Below are 16,464 nucleotides of genomic sequence, written 5' to 3' on the forward strand. Positions count from 1 at the left end.
TCTGTGACCTCTCTTTTCTGGCGTCTTCTCTCTTCATCTCTCGCCGAACAAAAGACCCAGATCACCTCATTCTCAGGCGCACAACAAGAAAAAAAACACTCCCTTCATTGGACGGCGCACATTCCAAAGCCCCCGTTATCTCTAGCCATAACCCAATGCTGCTACAGAGAAACCATCACATTAGCAGTGACACCTTTCCCAGGGGGTTGCAAGTAGAGTCGACGTTTTGGGCCGAGACCCTTCATCAGGACTAGAAAGGAAGAGAAGTCAGTGTAAGAAGTTGGGGGGGAGGGGAGGAAGAGGTACATGGTGGTAGGTGATAGGTGAAACTGGGAGAGGGGGAGGAGGGTGGAGTAAAAGAGCTGGGAAGTAGATTAATGAAAAAAATAAAGGGCTAGAGAAGGGGGAATTTGATAGGAGAGCACAGAAGACCATGGAAGAAAGGGAAGGGGGAGGAGCATCAGAGGGAGGTGATGGGCAGGTGAGGAGATGAGGTGAGAGAAAGAAACAGGAATGGGGAACGGTGAAAGAGAGAGGGGGGCAATTACCAGAAGTTTGAGAAATATTTTTTATATTTCACTTTGTAACTTATAGTAATTTTTTAATGTATTGTTGCTGCAAAACAAAAAATTCATGACATAACTCATTGAAAATAAACCTGATTCTGATTTTTACCGCCAAGTAGACGAAGGCAACAGCTACATGGAAATACCGCCACTTACAAGTTCCCTGCATATTGCACTCCACCCTGATTTGATATTCTGTAACACACACAAAATGCTGGAGGAAATCAACAGGCCAGACAGCATCTATGGAAAAAAGTACAGTTGAAGCTTCGGGCCGAAACCCTTCGGCAGGGTTGACATGTATATTGCTGGCCTTTCACTGTAGCTGGCTCTAAATTCTGCAGATCCCTCCCAACAGCATTGTAGGAGCACCTTCACCAGAAGGAATACAGCAGTTCTTTCTCAGTGGTGAATAGGGCTTGGTGATAAATGCTGGCCTTTCCAGCAACGTCCGGCTTCTGGAAGAGAATTTTAAAAATTGGGCCCTCCTAATGATCAGAAATCAAATGAAGTAACCACATTTACATCGTGCCATTTGTGATCCCAGACTATCTGACAGTGATTTGTAACCAGTGAAGTGTTTTCAAGTGTCCTTACTGCTGAAAGTGGTGACCAATATTTTCAAAGCAAGATCTCGCAATCAGCAATGTTTTAATGACCAGCTAACTTTATGTTTGTGAAGGGGTAAATATGGTTCAAGGTACTTGGAGAATTGACCTATTTGTCTTTAAAAAGCTGTCTACGATTGTTATTGTTTACCCAAGAAGGCAGGTGGAGCCTCGGTTTAAGTTCTCTTCAAGACAACATTGCCAACAGTTCACCAATATCCCAGAACAGAAAATACTATAGAAAGTTGTGGATACAGGCCAGTCCATCAAAGGCAAAGCCCTTGACACCATTGAGCACATTTGCACGGAGCTCTGCTACAAAAATGCAGCATCAAAGACCCCAACCGAAAAGGTCATTTATCTTCTCGCTGCTACCATCAGGCAGTGAGTACAGGAGCCTTAGGTCCCGCATCACCAGGTTCAGGAACAGTTATTAGAACGTAGAAGAGTACAGCACAGGAACAGGCCTTTCGGCCCACAATGTTGTGCTGAACCTGCTAAAAAGCAAATCAACCCCCCTCTAAAACTAATCCCCCCACCTACTAATCCTCCCCACCTACACAATGTCCATATCCTTCCATTTTCCTCACATTCATGTGCCAATGTAAACGTCTCTTAAAAGCCTCTAATGTATTTGCCTCTACCACCATACCAGGCAGCGCAATCCAGGCATCCACCCCTCTCTGAGTAAAAAAAACTTATGCCTCACTTCCCTTTTGAACCTACCCCCCCCCCCCCCCCACCTTCAATGCATACCCTTTGGTATTTGACATTTCAACCCTGGGAAAATTATACTCCGTCTACTCTATCTATGCCTCTCATAAACTTATAAACCTCCATCAGATCTCCCCTCAGCCTCCGCCGCTCCAAAGAAAACAACCCAAGTTTGTCTACCCTCTCATGATAGTGCATGCCCTCTAAACCAGCAGCATCCTGGTGAACCTCTTCTGCACCCTCTGCAAAGCCTCGACTTCCTTCATATAATGGGGCAAGCAGACCTGTACACAATACTCCAGATGTGGCCTAACCAGAGTTTTATAAAGTTGCAACATAACCTCCTGACTTTTGAACTTGATGCCTTGACTAACAAGAGCAAACATTCCATAAGTCTTCTTAGCCACCTTATTGACCTGTGTAGCCTCTTTCAAGGAGCTATGAACTTGGATTGCAAGATCTCCCTGCTCGGCAACATTGTCCTACCAAGGTGCAACACGTCATTTATCTGGGTTAAACTCCATCTTCCATTTCTCCGCCCATACCTGCAACTGAATCTATATCATGCTGTATTCTTTGCCAGTCTTCTACACCACCCACAACTCCACCAATCTTGGTATCACTTTGGTTTTATAATCCTACAACAATCAGGCTCCTGAGCCAGCATGGATAACTTCACTGTCCTATAAAATCATAGATTCCATTATACTTTATTTTTCCTGAGAATGCCTACAAGAAAATGAATCCCAAGGTAGCATATGGTAACATGTATGTCCTTTGATAATAAATTTGCTTGGAATATTGAACTTTGAGCATTGAACAATTTAGCACTTCCTCAATCCTGCACAGGAGTGTCAGATGTGTAGGATATTGGCTACACTTCATTACAATTGGAAACTGAACCTTTTTGAAGTGAGGTGACTGCTACAGCAACAGATATTTGGTCTACAACCCAACAGCACGAATATTGAATTCTCCAATTTCAGGTGACCCACAGCCCCTCTTGCTCCTTTCTCTCTCCCACTGACCTGTACACAATTCTTCTCGCACACGCCATTCTTTCCAAACTCCTGCCACCTCTTCCCCACTAGTTACAAGCTTCTTTCCGCTCTGCCCAACCTGCTTCCATCTGCCTCTCACGCAACCCAAACCCCTGTCCCCCCCACACTCTGTTCCCATCTGTCCACCTGACCCCTATTGTATTTTTGTATTGTATTGCATCACTATTGTATTTCTTTATTTTCCTGCAAATGCCTGCAAGAAAATGAACTTCAGGGTAGTATATAATCACACTTATATACACTTTGATAATAAATTTACTTTGACTTTGACTTACCTGATTCCACTCATCACCTTCGTTTTTTTAAAAATCAGGTTCTGTTAACTGCAGTCTTTTGTTGTCTCCTGGCCTCTGGCTCCATATGCCCATCACCTCTTCTCATCTGGATCCCCCTAATAATTGCCAGCCTCTGCCTTACCCCTGCCCCTTAACTCCTTATGCTGCCTTTACACTCTCTCCCCTGGATGCAGGGTCTCAATCCAAAATGTCAAATATCCCTTTACCTCCACAGATGTTGCCTGACCTGTTGAACTCCTCAAACAGTTTTCTTTGTTTTCTTTCCCAGATCCCAGTATCTGCAGCCTCTTGTGCTTCCAGTCAACAGAAATATTTTGTTAGCCTGACGTTCACAATTTGTGGACTGCCATACACCAGAAGCACACCTTCCTAACCAACCACTCACTGTACTTCAGACCCAGTTGCTAAAGTGATGGACACACACTTAGAAGGACAGTCAGTCCTGAAGGTATTAATTACTTTGTGAAATAATGGAAGCATATGTTCATGCAGGCAAGAGACTGTGGTGGAATAGCAATTCAATGGAAGAATGACAATTATAACAGTATCTGTGAAATCAAATTATATAAGGTGCTGAGGGATTTAGTATTTAAATACATGTAAGCCTTACAAAAAAGAAAATTATGTTAATCTTATTCTGTGAGTTACAGCACATTCTTAACAATGATAGGAAAGTTTTAACACCACAGAAATATAATATGGATCATTATTGGATATTTCAGAAAAGCCTGTTGATTTAGACCAGGGGTTCCCAACCTGGGGTCCATAAGCCCCTTGCTTAACGGAATTGGTCCACAGCGTAAAGAAAGGTTGGGAACTCCTGATCTAGGTGAACATCATCTTTGTGATCTAGCCACAAAATCGTACAAAAATACATCCTCTGAAATTAATCTTTCATGGGGGGGGGGGCGCAGTTTTAACCAAACTCAACTCAACTCAACTGTTAGTTAAAATATTTTTTACAGCAATTTTAAATAACAGCGGAGGGAGGAGAAGGATGGATAGGACAATGGAAATATCACCGTTAGGGTTGCTGTGATGATAAATGCTGTCCAAGACAGCAAGGGAATTCCTTTCATAGGTATCAAGGAATCTATTATATTCAACTGAGAAGGCAGACAGGACAATGTTTTAAAATTTAATTAAAAAGCCAATAAAATTGGAAAATGAATTCCGACCGCAGACCCATTACATTTTGAAATATTTTGTTCATCTGACATTCAGAATTGGAGCTAATGACAGCTGATTGCCATACCACAGAAGCACACCTTCCCAACCTAACACTCATTTCAATAAGTGATGAGGCACATATGACTTGAAAGACATGAATCTTATTAACCTCCAGGATCAAATGGATCTAGGACTAAATTAAAATCACTGAAACAGGTTAATGAAACGATAAGGAACGAACACATCAAACACGAGCATTATTTCTGGAGGATAGAACTGAAAAGTAGATAAGTTGTTGCTGTGAGTCCCTATTGTGTGTAAATATATCAAATAGCTGCCAAGAAGATAAATTATTCTGAACTTAAGTTAAATGTTCGTTTGACCACAGTTGGTATATTGTGCACATCTCTAGTTTTTTCTGGACGTACTACTTGTGAATGTTGCTGCCAATCTTATTGTCCATCCCCAATCACCACAGAACTGAGGAGGCAGTTATCACTCTGGAATGCATCAGGAATCAGAAATGGGCCAGAGACATAAGGACAACAGAGTTCCTTGTATGAAGGATATTGACTAATCAACAACCGAACATTATGACCACTTTTCCTTATGTTCAATATTTATTTGTTTCAGTTTAAATACCCCAGCCTGGGATTCAAACTCATTTCTATCCTTCAATGGTCAAAATCTCAGAGGGTTACCACACAGCTTGTTGTGAAGTCAGATTACAACTCTGTTTCCAACTATTAGCATTACTGCTAGGACAAGAAACTGAAGAACCCAGGACATCTTTAGGGAGCGGTGTCTCAGAAAGGCAGCATCCATTATTAAGGACCCCCAGCACCCAGGGCTTGCCCTTTTCTCACTGTTATCATTGGAGAGGGAGAGGGAGAAAAAAGAAAATGAAGAATGAAAAGTTAAAAGTTTTTTTAGGGAAAGCACGGAGTGAAATATTAGGATTGCTGCCAAGTTGCTGCTTGCAGCACCTTAGATCAGCTGCAATTCAAATTCAGTTATACTGGTGATCTTACCAGTTTGTGTAAATTTCTTGCAATTGTAAGAAAGGTAAATAATTAATTGCATGCCTCAGACCATTATGCAGAAATGATCAATTACTGCGTAGCCAACCTCTAGCAATTAACTCATGGTAATTGGTCAACAAATAAAAATTAAACGTAGTTTTAAACCAACTGCATCATGAAGAATGAGAGGGATTTGTAGGGAGCTTTCAAAGCAGACTGCAAATGGAAAGGAAATGGATGTAAACATAGAAAACCTACAGCACAGTACAGGCCCTTTGGCCCACAAAGCTGTGCCAAGCATGTCCTTACCTTAGAAATTACCTAGGGTTACCCACAGCCCTCTATTTCTCTAAGCTCCATGTACCCATCCAAAAGTCTCTTAAAAGACCCAATCGTATCTGCCTCCTCCACCATCGTTGGCAGCCCATTCCACACACTCACCACTCTCTGTGTAAAAAAAACTTACCCCTGACATCTCCTCTGTACCTACTTCCAAGCACTTTAAACCTGTGTCCTCTTGTGGCAACCATTTCAGCCCTGGGAAAAAGCCTCTGACTATCCACACGATCAATGCCTCTCATCATCTTATACACCTCTATCAGGTCACCTCTTATTCTCTGTCGCTCCAAGGAGAAAAGGCTGAGTTCACTCAACCTATTCTCATAAGGCATGCTCTCCAATCCAGGCAACATCCTTGTAAATCTCCTCTGCACCCTTTCTATGGTTTCCACATCCTTCCTGTAGTGAGGTGACCAGAACTGAGCACAGTACTCCAAATGGGGTCTGACCAGGATCCTATATAGTTGAGTTGGAATTCAACTCGGTGTCCTACTTCGAAACCCTGTGGTCCACCTGTGAACAAAAGTTACAGATCAACAAATAGGTAACAACATCTTTTAAAAATGGTAGACATCAGAATTCTCATTAGGAGAGAACCCATAGGATAGAGTATAAGCTTTCACATTGTATAATAATTTGAATAAAAACATTTCTTATCCCATAATGAGCAGTATAGCAGGGCAGCACAGAATCACTGCCGTTAGCCCAATCATTTTACAGTGCCAGCGATCACCAATTGGGGTTTGAGTTCTACTTCTGTCTGTAAGGACATTTTCCCCATGACCACTTGCGGGCTGCCCCCGGCATGTCCTCAGACTGTGTGGGTTGTTGATGCAAAATGATGCATTTCACTGTATGGTTCGGTGTACTGTGACAAATAAAGCTAATCATTTCCTAGATGATGCCTGACCTGCTGAGTTCCTTCAGTATTTTGTGTGTGTTGATCTGGATATCCTAAATGTGATATGTTTCCAGTGTTTTGCTATATAGCTTGCTTATCTGGGATTGCAAATCTTTCAATCACTGCACACTTCTATCATTCTGTTGGCTCCTTGTTGATTGTAAGAGTGCCTGATTCATTAAGGGCTATCTATTAAGCACGTCAATTGACTGGAAGTCAAGAAGCGGTGTGGTGAATGTTTCGCACTTAGATTGGTTCTATATCCTGATTATTATTTACTCCAGGAGCAGAAACTGCTACAATTATTCCTCTTGAAACATCTACTGCAAATATGCAAAGGGATATTTATTTCCTCTTTATGAAGTGTGACACTGCCTGCTATCTGATTCAAAGTATTTTATATCTTAAGTACTTCTAGGGTGTTCTGAGGTTATGCAATAATAAACCGATTGCCCATCAGAAAAATGGTAGTGATTGATAGTTAGACACTATGCGGGGCAAAATTTGCAAACAAGTTGCTTCAAATCTTAGCCTGAGTGATTTGAAGAATTCAATCTGTTTTGATGAAAAACCTAATCTGAAAAATTAACCCGTTTCACTGTCAACCTTTCTGTATTAACATGTTACTTCAGATTGACAATACAAGCATTCACAATATCTTTGTACAAATTATCATGCATCATTCATTCCTTAGTGATGTTTTGTTTCTAACAGCTTTTGTATTCTTTCTCATATCTTCTGAACTCTTTTACTTTGGCTGTGGTTTGTTTACTTTAATTTTGTTTTCTTAGCATAGCAAGGGATTCCACAGTTTCTCTGATCAGTTCTAAAACCCAATAGCCGAGAAAGTCTGTTCCATCAGGCACGTATTTTGTTCACTGTGACGCAGAATAGAACTGGAAAAAATGAGGATGGATGAGATTTGTATTTCCAATCATATTTAGATTATCACAGGATTTGCTGGGGCGTGTTTGTGTGTTTATAACCAAGGTCCAGGGTGGGTGAGGGCCTTTGACTGTGCTGGCTACTTTACCAAGGCAGTGAGAAGTATAGACAGAGACCATGGGGTTTCCATGATGTGCTGAGCTGTGTCCACAACTTCGTAGATTCCTGCAGTCTCAGAAAAGGCAGTTGCCATACCAAGCTGTCGTGCATATGGATAGAATGCTTTCTATGTGCATCAATTAAATTTGGTGAGGGATGAAGGTGACATGCTAACATCCTTTAGCCTCCTGAGGAAGTAAAGGTGCTAGTGTGTTTTCACAGACACGGCATCTACGTGCTTGGACCAGCGCAGGATATTGGTGATGTCCACTCTGAGGAACCTGATGCTCCCAACTTTCTCAACATTTCACCACCCCACTTCCTGTAGCTAATAACCGGCTCACTTCTGCCTCAGCATTTGTTTTGGTTATTGAATTCAGCTGGAATTCTTGCCACAATGGCACTAGGTTGTCATGACGGGCTATTGCACACTTAAGTTGATGTTTATTGAGTGATTCATGGGTTCAGCCATGATCAAACGGCAGATCGGACTTGATGGACTGAATGGCCTAATTCTCGTCTTATGATCTTATTACAAAGTTTAATTACACTGAAGGTCCAGGATTCATGCAATGTGAGTCTTTGATTCCCTCAATTTTTTTGTCCATAAGAAAATTATTGATAAGTGACAGGTAATATAGTAGACAATGAAAAGGTTGTCCCAGGTTACAATAGGGTATTGATCAACTAAACGAAGGGAGGCAAACAAGGCAGGGCCTTGTGGAGTGTTACTGAAAAGATGCAAGCACATTGGTCCTTTTAGTGATGATGCAAAGACAAGGTGCTGAAGTAGGCGAGTGGCATACTTCATTAAAGAGGTTACTGTTTTCCAGAATGTTAGTTAGATCACACTTGGAGTATTGTGTGCAGTTGTGGTAGCTACATGACAGGATGGATTTGATTAAGCTAGTGAAGGCACAGAAAAGATTCATCTGGATGTTGTTGGGACGGGTGAGCCTGAGTTATAAGGAGAGATTGAATAGGCTGGTGTGAGACAATCTTATAGAGATATTATGAGCACCACACCTGGAGTAGATGTCCACAGTCTTTTTTTCTCCAGGTAGGGGAGACAAAAACTAGAGGGAAGAGGAGATTTGAAGAGGACCTGAGGGACAGATTTTTCACATAGATGGGTGCGAGTATGTAGAATAAGCTATTCGAATCAGGTCTAATTTCACCAGCAGATGTTGTGAAATGTTTTGTCTTTGCGGCAGCAGTACGATGCCATACATAATTATAGAAAAACATGAATTACAGTAAATATAAATATCTGTGTCTATTAAATAGTTAAAACAAGTAGTGCAAAATAAAAGAAATTTTAAAAAGTAGTGAGTTATTGTTCATGGGTTCAAGTCCATTCAGAAATCGGATGGTAGAGGGGAAGAAGCTGTTCCTGAATCATTGAGTGTCTTCAATCTTCTGTGCCTCCTTCCTGATGGTAGCAGTGAGAACAAGGCGTGACCTCAGTGACGCGGGTCCTTAATGATGGATGCCGCATTTTTGAGGCAACACTCCTTGATGACGTCCTGGAAACTACAGAGGCTAGTATCCAAGATGGAGCTAAGTTTACCACCCTCTGCAGCTAATTTTGATCCTGTGCACATCCCTTATACCAGATAGTGACGCAGCCAGTTAGAATGCTGTCCACAGTACATCTGTGAAAATCTGCGAGTGTCCTTGGTGACATACCACATCTCCTCAAACTCCTAATGAAATACAGAGCTGTCAGAGAAAGTGATAGAAGCAAGTATAAGTACTATGTTTAAAAAGACATTTGGACAGGTACATGAATAGGAAAGTTTTAGAGAGATATAAGCAAAACACAGGCATTAGCTCATGTAGCCTTCTTCAAAGAAAGGGGCTTCCCTTCCCCCACCATCTACGCTGCCCTCAACCGCATCTCTCCCATTTCACACACATCTGCTCTCACCCCATCCTCCCACCACCCTACCAGGGATAGGGTTCCTCTTCTCCTCACCTACCAGCCCACCAGCCTCCATGTCCAGCACATAATTCTCCGCAACTTCTGCCATCTCCAACCAGATCCCACCACCAAGCACATCTTTCCCTCCCCCCACCCCATGCGATCAGTCCCTACGTGACTCCCTTGTCTATTTGTCCCTCCTCACTGACCTCCCTCCTGGCACTCATCCTTGCAAGCAGAACGAGTGCTACACATGGCCCCTACACCTCCCTCACTACCATTCAGGGCCCCAAACCGTCCTTCCAGATGAGGAGACACTTCACCTGTGAGTCTGTTGGGGTCATATACTGTGTCTGGTGCTCCTGGTGTGGCCTCCTGTATATCAGTAAGACTCGATGTAGATTGGGAGACTGTTTCACTGAGCACCTACACTACTTTCTGCCAGAAAAAGCGGGATCTCCCAATGGGCATCCATTTTAATTCCACTTCCCACTCCCATTCTGATATGTCTATCCATGGCCTCTTCCACTGTCGTGATGAGGCCACACTCAGGTTGGAGGAGTGTGGTAAACTATGTATACCTGTCTGGACACGCCCCTCTGCTGACTGCTCCTGTGGCTCCTCCCACAGACCCCCGTATAAAGGCGATTGGGGCACTGCTCCTCCCTCAGTCTTCAACATGGTCGTGCTCCCTTTTCGCTGTTAATAAAAGCCTACCGTTCACTTCCAGTCTCCTAGAGTTATTGATGGTGCATCAAGGAGCAACACTTTATATTCTGTCTGGGTAGCCTCCAACCTGATGGCATGAACATCGACTTCTCGAACTTCCAATAATGGTCTCTCCCACCCACCCCCGCTCCACTCTCCTTCACCATTCCCCATGACTGTGTGGCTAGGCATAGCTCAAATACCATCTGTAAATTCACTGATGATACAACCATTGTTGGTAGAATCTTGGGTGGTGATGAGAGGGCGTACAGGAGTGAGATATGCCAACTAGTGGAGTGATGTCGCAGCAACAACCTGGCATTCAACATCAGTAAGACGAAAGAGCTGATTGTGGACTTCGGGAAGGGTAAGATGAAGGAACACATACCAATCCTCATAGAGGGATCAGAATTGGAGAGAGTGAGCAGCTTCAAGTTCCTGGGTGTCAAGATCTCTGAGGATCTAACCTGGTCCCAACATATCAATGTAGTTATAAAGAAGGCAAGACAGCAGCTATACTTCATTAGGAGTTTGAAGAGACTTGGCATGTCAACAAATACACTCAAAAACTTCTTTAGATGTACCGTGGAGAGCATTCTGACAGACTGCATCACTGTCTGGTATGTGGGGGGGGGGGGGGGGGAGGGCTACTGCACAGGACTGAAACAAACCACAGAGGGTTGTAAATCTAGTCAGCTCCATCTTGGGCACTAGCCTACAAAGTACCCAGGACATCTTTAGGGAGCGGTGTCTCAGAAAGGCAGCGTCCATTATTAAGGACCTCCAGCACCCAGGGCATGCCCTTTCCTCACTATTACCATCAGGTAGGAGGTACAGAAGCCTGAAGGCTCACACTCAGTGATTCAGGAACAGCTTCTTCCCCTCTGCCGTCCGATTCCTAAATGGACATTGAATCCTTGAACACTACCTCACTTTAATATACAGTTTTTTTGTTTTTGCACGTTTGATTTACTTATTTATTTATTATTATTATTATTTTTATTTTATTTGTTATTTTTTTTCTCTTCTACATTATGTATTGCATTGAACTGTTGCTGCTAAGTTAACAAATTTCACATCACATGCCAGTGATAATAAACCTGATTCTGATTTTCTCTCTCACCTTATCTCCTTGCCTGCTCATCACCTTCATCTGGTTCTCCTCTTCCCCCCCACTTTTCTTTCTTCCGTGGCTTTCTGTCCTCCCCTTCTCCAGCCTTGTATCTCTTCCCCCAATCAACTTCCCAGCTCTGTACTTTACTCCCCCCACCTCCTGGTTTCACCTATCACCTTTTGTTTCCTCCCTCCCCTCCCCCACCTTTTAACTCTACTCCTCATCATCTTTTCTCCAGTCCTGCTGACGGTTTCGGCCCAAAACATCGACTGTACTCTTTTCCATAGATGTTGCCTGGCATGCTGAGTTCCTCCAGCATTTTGTGTGTGTTGCTCACGTTGGCATCTTGGTCAGCATGAGTTGGACTGAAGGGCCTGTTTTCAGTCTGTATCAGTCCATTGCCTCTGTACAATATGCACAGCTCAGCTTCACCATCTGTTTTCACATAGAGAACAGTTTCAACCCCAATAACGTCCAACTTGACCATTGTCTCCTCCTTTCTCCCCACCACCACATTGCAGCCTCTTGCTACTGTAAGCAGTGGCATCTTCTCTATTTTTCAACTTTCATCTTCTGAACTGGGACATGACTTCTGGGTTCTGAAGTTTCTGCAAAACACAAATAAATCAGGAAGACTTTAAATCCTTAAGAAACTTTACCTCATGGTGATGGTCACTGAGCAGAAACAATCTTGTTTAAGGACTAACAATAGTAAAGAAATGTGATCAGGAGAGAAAGACAATAGAACAATGGAAATGTTAACCATTAACCTGACTGTGTTGAGCTTGGTTGTGAGGGTCTCTACTCTTCTAAAATGGATTAATAATTATCAATGAACAGTTTGCAAAGTAGTTATCATTGGTCTGTGTATATTACTGGAAAAGAATAAATGGAGCTTTTCAGAGCTGTACTATCAAAATATTCATCAACCCAAATTGTACTGTGACATTAAACATATTGCACCAAAGTTCAAGGTCAATAAGATTCCCACAAAGTTTAATTCTGAAATTCTATTGCAGAAGAGGGAGAGGAATGAATAGAGTGGGGAGTCTCCTTTGATTGGCATGTTGCAATGGACACAGCGGATCCTGTTCTAGAACTTCAAGACTCCTTAAGCTAGCTTGGTTCTTTCTTTTCACCCGACTCCTCAACAACCATGGACTGAAAATTTCCAACAGTGGGAGAGTCTCAAACGCATGCAAGGTAAAGGAACAGTTGTTTAAAATGTGCAAAAGAAGACCATTCTGCAAAAAATATTGAGAGCATGAGGCCCTATAAAGAAGGTGGGTGGAGGGTGGAATGTGCCAGGTGAAAAACCAATCAGAGGTAAGTGCTACACCTGCCCTTACACTTCCTCCCTCACCACCATTCAGGGCCCCAAACAGTCCTTCCAGGTGAGGCAACACTTCACTTGTGAGTCTGTTGGGGTCATCTATTGCATCCGGTGCTCCCGGTGCGGCCTCCTCTACATCGGCGAGACCCGACGCAGATTGGGGGACCGCTTCGTCGAGCACCTCCGCTCTGTCTGCCACAACAGACAGGATCTCCTGGTTGCCACTCACTTCATCTCTGCGTCACATTCCCATTCGGATATGTCCATACATGGCCTCCTCTATTGCCATGATGAGGCCAAACTCCAGTTAGAGGAGCAACACCTCATATACCATCTGGGTAGTCTCCAGCCCCTTGGTATGAACATCGAATTCTCCAACTTCCAGTAATTCACTTCCTCTCTCTTCCCCCATCCCACTTTCACTCTGTCTCTTCTTCTAGCTGCCTATCATCTCTCATGATTCTGCCCTCTTCTATTACCCATAGTGCTTTCCCCTTAGATTCCTTCTTCACCTCTCCTGCCTATCCCCTCCCTGCTTCCCCTCCCCCACCCCTTGATCTTTCCTCTGATTGGTTTTTCACCTGGCACATTCCACCCTCCCCCCACCTTCTTTATAGGGCCCCTGCCCCCTCCTTCTTCAGTCCTGACGAAGGGTCTTGGCCCGAAACATTGACTGCTCCTTTCAGCAGATGCTGCCCGACCTGCTGAGTTCATCCAGCTTGTTTGTACGTCTTGATTTGACCACAGCATCTGCAGTGTACTTTGTGTTTACTATTGAGAGCATGAGTTGTGGAGTCCTTGAAATTCAGCCTGTAGGTTGTAGACTCATTTCAGGGTTGTGTTGAGTGAAGTTAAGTGACGTTATTCACACTGCTTCAGGAGTCTGATGGTTGTTGTAGGGTAATAACTGTTCCTGAATCTGGTGGTGTGGGATCTTAGGCACCTGTACCTCCTCCCAGTGGCAGCTGCGAGAATTGAGCATGGCCTGGATGGTGGGGGTCCGTGATAATAGATGCTGTATTCATGTGGCAGCAGTTCTTGTACAGTAGATGTGCCCAATGGTAGGGAGGGCTTTGCCTATGATGGGCTGGATGTCCACCAGTACGTACCACAAAATTCTTGGTATTTTGGACTTCCAAAACAACAGACAGATAATTTGAAGGGAATATTTAAGAACACTGACTCTTCATGTGTCACACAACTTTTCAAAAAGTGCTAACATTGACTGATGCTCAACTGCAATTTAGGCTTTGGGCATGCTTTGCACTTAATTAATTCAATCAGCTGGTGATTCACTCTATACTAATATACGAAGTGAGCTGCAGGATCTGTGTCCAAATTTAAATAACTTTGGAATACATCACACACAACAAGTTCTCATAAAGACATGATGAATGAGTCAGTCTGTGGGATGCAGGTTGTAGGATTTGGCTTATTGTAAATGCAAACACCTGGTGTAAAGTGTTCGCCAATTCCATCATATCTTTTACTTTATTTCATTAACGGTATTAAGTACTACAGAGGGTATAAGCACCACTCTCTCACTCCCTTTTCAAATATCATAATTCAATACAATTTCATTTCCCTACACTGACCAGTAAATTGCTTCCAAGTTCAAAATTCAAAGTGAATTTATTAGCAAAGTACATTTATGTCACCACATACATTCATTTTGTATGGGCATGCTCAATAAATCTATAATAGAATAATAACCATAATAGAATCAGTGAAAGACCGCACCAACTTGGGTGTTCAACCTGTGCGTAAAAGACAACTATGCAAATACAAAAAGAAAAGAAATAATAGTAATAAATAAGCAATAAATATGGAGGATGTGAGATGAAGAGTGCTGGAACACGAGTCCATAGGTTGTGGGAACACTTCAGTGATGGGGCAAGTGAAGATGAGTGAAGTTATCCCCTCTGGTACAAGAGGCTGATGATTGAGGGGTTATATGTGTTCCTGAACCTGGTGGTGTGAGTCCTGAAGCCTCCTCTACCTTCTTCCTAATGCCAGTAGCAAGAAGAGAACATGACCTAAGCAGTGGGGGTCATTGATAATGGATGCTGCTTTCCTGCAACAATGCTCTGTCGATGTGCTCAATGGTGCAGTGTGTTTTACCAATGATGGACTGGGCCGCATCCACTACTTTTTGTAGGATTTTCCATTCAAGGGCATTGGTGTTTCCATACCAGGCCATGATGCAACCAATCAATATATTCTCCACCATACATCTATAGAAGTTTGTCAAAGTTTTAGATATCATGCCGAATCTTCACAAACTCTTAAGGAAGTAGAGGCATTGCCGTTCTTTCTTCATAATTGATTTCCATGCTGGGCCCAGGATAGGTCCTCCAAAATAATAACATGTAGGAATTTAAGTTGCTGACCCTCTCCACCTCTGATCCCCGATGATGACTGGCTCATGAACCTCTAGTTTCCTCCTCCTGAAATCAATAATCATCTCCATGGTCTTGCTGACGTTGATTAAGAGGGTTGGTTTTGTAGCACCACTCAGCCAGATTTTCAATCTCTCTCCTATATGCTGATTTGTCACCATCTTTGATTTGGTCTATAACTGTGGTGTTGTCATCAAAGTTGAATATGGTATTGGAGCTGTGCTTGGCCTCACAGTCATAAGTGTAAAGCGAGTACAGCAGGGGGCTAAGCATGCAGCATTGTGGCGCACCTGTGCTGTTAGAGATTGTGGAGGAGATGTTGCCAAACTGCGCTGACTGGGCTCTGCAGTGAGGAAATCGAGGTTCCAATTGCATAAGGTCTTGAAGCTTTTTTTTAAAAGAGAAAAAAAAAGAAAGAAAGAAAGAATGCCTGGATATCGGAAGATCCCCACATGTTCCACGGAGTTCATAATAGCTTTAATATATATATTTATTTCTTTCCCCAAATAACCAATAATTTTATCTTTGGAGCACCTATATATTTAATCCTATCTTTTGTAAATAAGGGTGCCAAGTTTTCAGAAATATTTTGTATTTATCTCTTAAATTATAAGTAATTTTTTCAAATGGAATGCAGCTAAAAGCTATATCTATTTTCATTTTCTTTATGTATGTTAAAATTATTTTTCTTTTCACCAGTCCATTAAGCCCATTAACATTAAAACTTTAAAAATTCAGTAAATTAGTCATTATTTTTAACAGGGTTACTCCAGTCTATAGAAATACCTAACTTTTCAACTTTCGTAGTACCTTGGGGAATCTTTTTAAAATTCTCCGTGTTGCTATGTGTCTTCCCGCCACCCCCCCCCCCCCCCCCCCCCGATTGTCCAGGCAAAGAAAGAAAGATTAAAGAAAAATAGATTATAAAGAAAAAAAATAACAAAATACCCCTCTACTAATGTTGTGAATAAAGAAAAAACACAACATTACCCCCCTCCGTTGTGCGGGTCATGGCAATCGCCATGATTACACACGTGAATCCCGTAGCAATCGATCCTAAGTTCCCCCGATCCGAATGTTTTGATACTTTTCAGATTTAGACCATCTTCAGCCGGAGTTGGTTATATTGAAACACTCTGGATTGTTAGCTCTCTCATATTTAATGAGTTTAGAGTCACGTGCATCCTATAAATGCTTATGGGTCAACTAATGGATTGGAATGAAATATTTTCCATTATACAAATAAATACACTCATCACATTTAT

This window comes from Hemitrygon akajei, chromosome 26 (assembly GCF_048418815.1).
Source record: "Hemitrygon akajei chromosome 26, sHemAka1.3, whole genome shotgun sequence".
In the NCBI taxonomy this organism is placed as follows: domain Eukaryota; kingdom Metazoa; phylum Chordata; class Chondrichthyes; order Myliobatiformes; family Dasyatidae; genus Hemitrygon; species Hemitrygon akajei.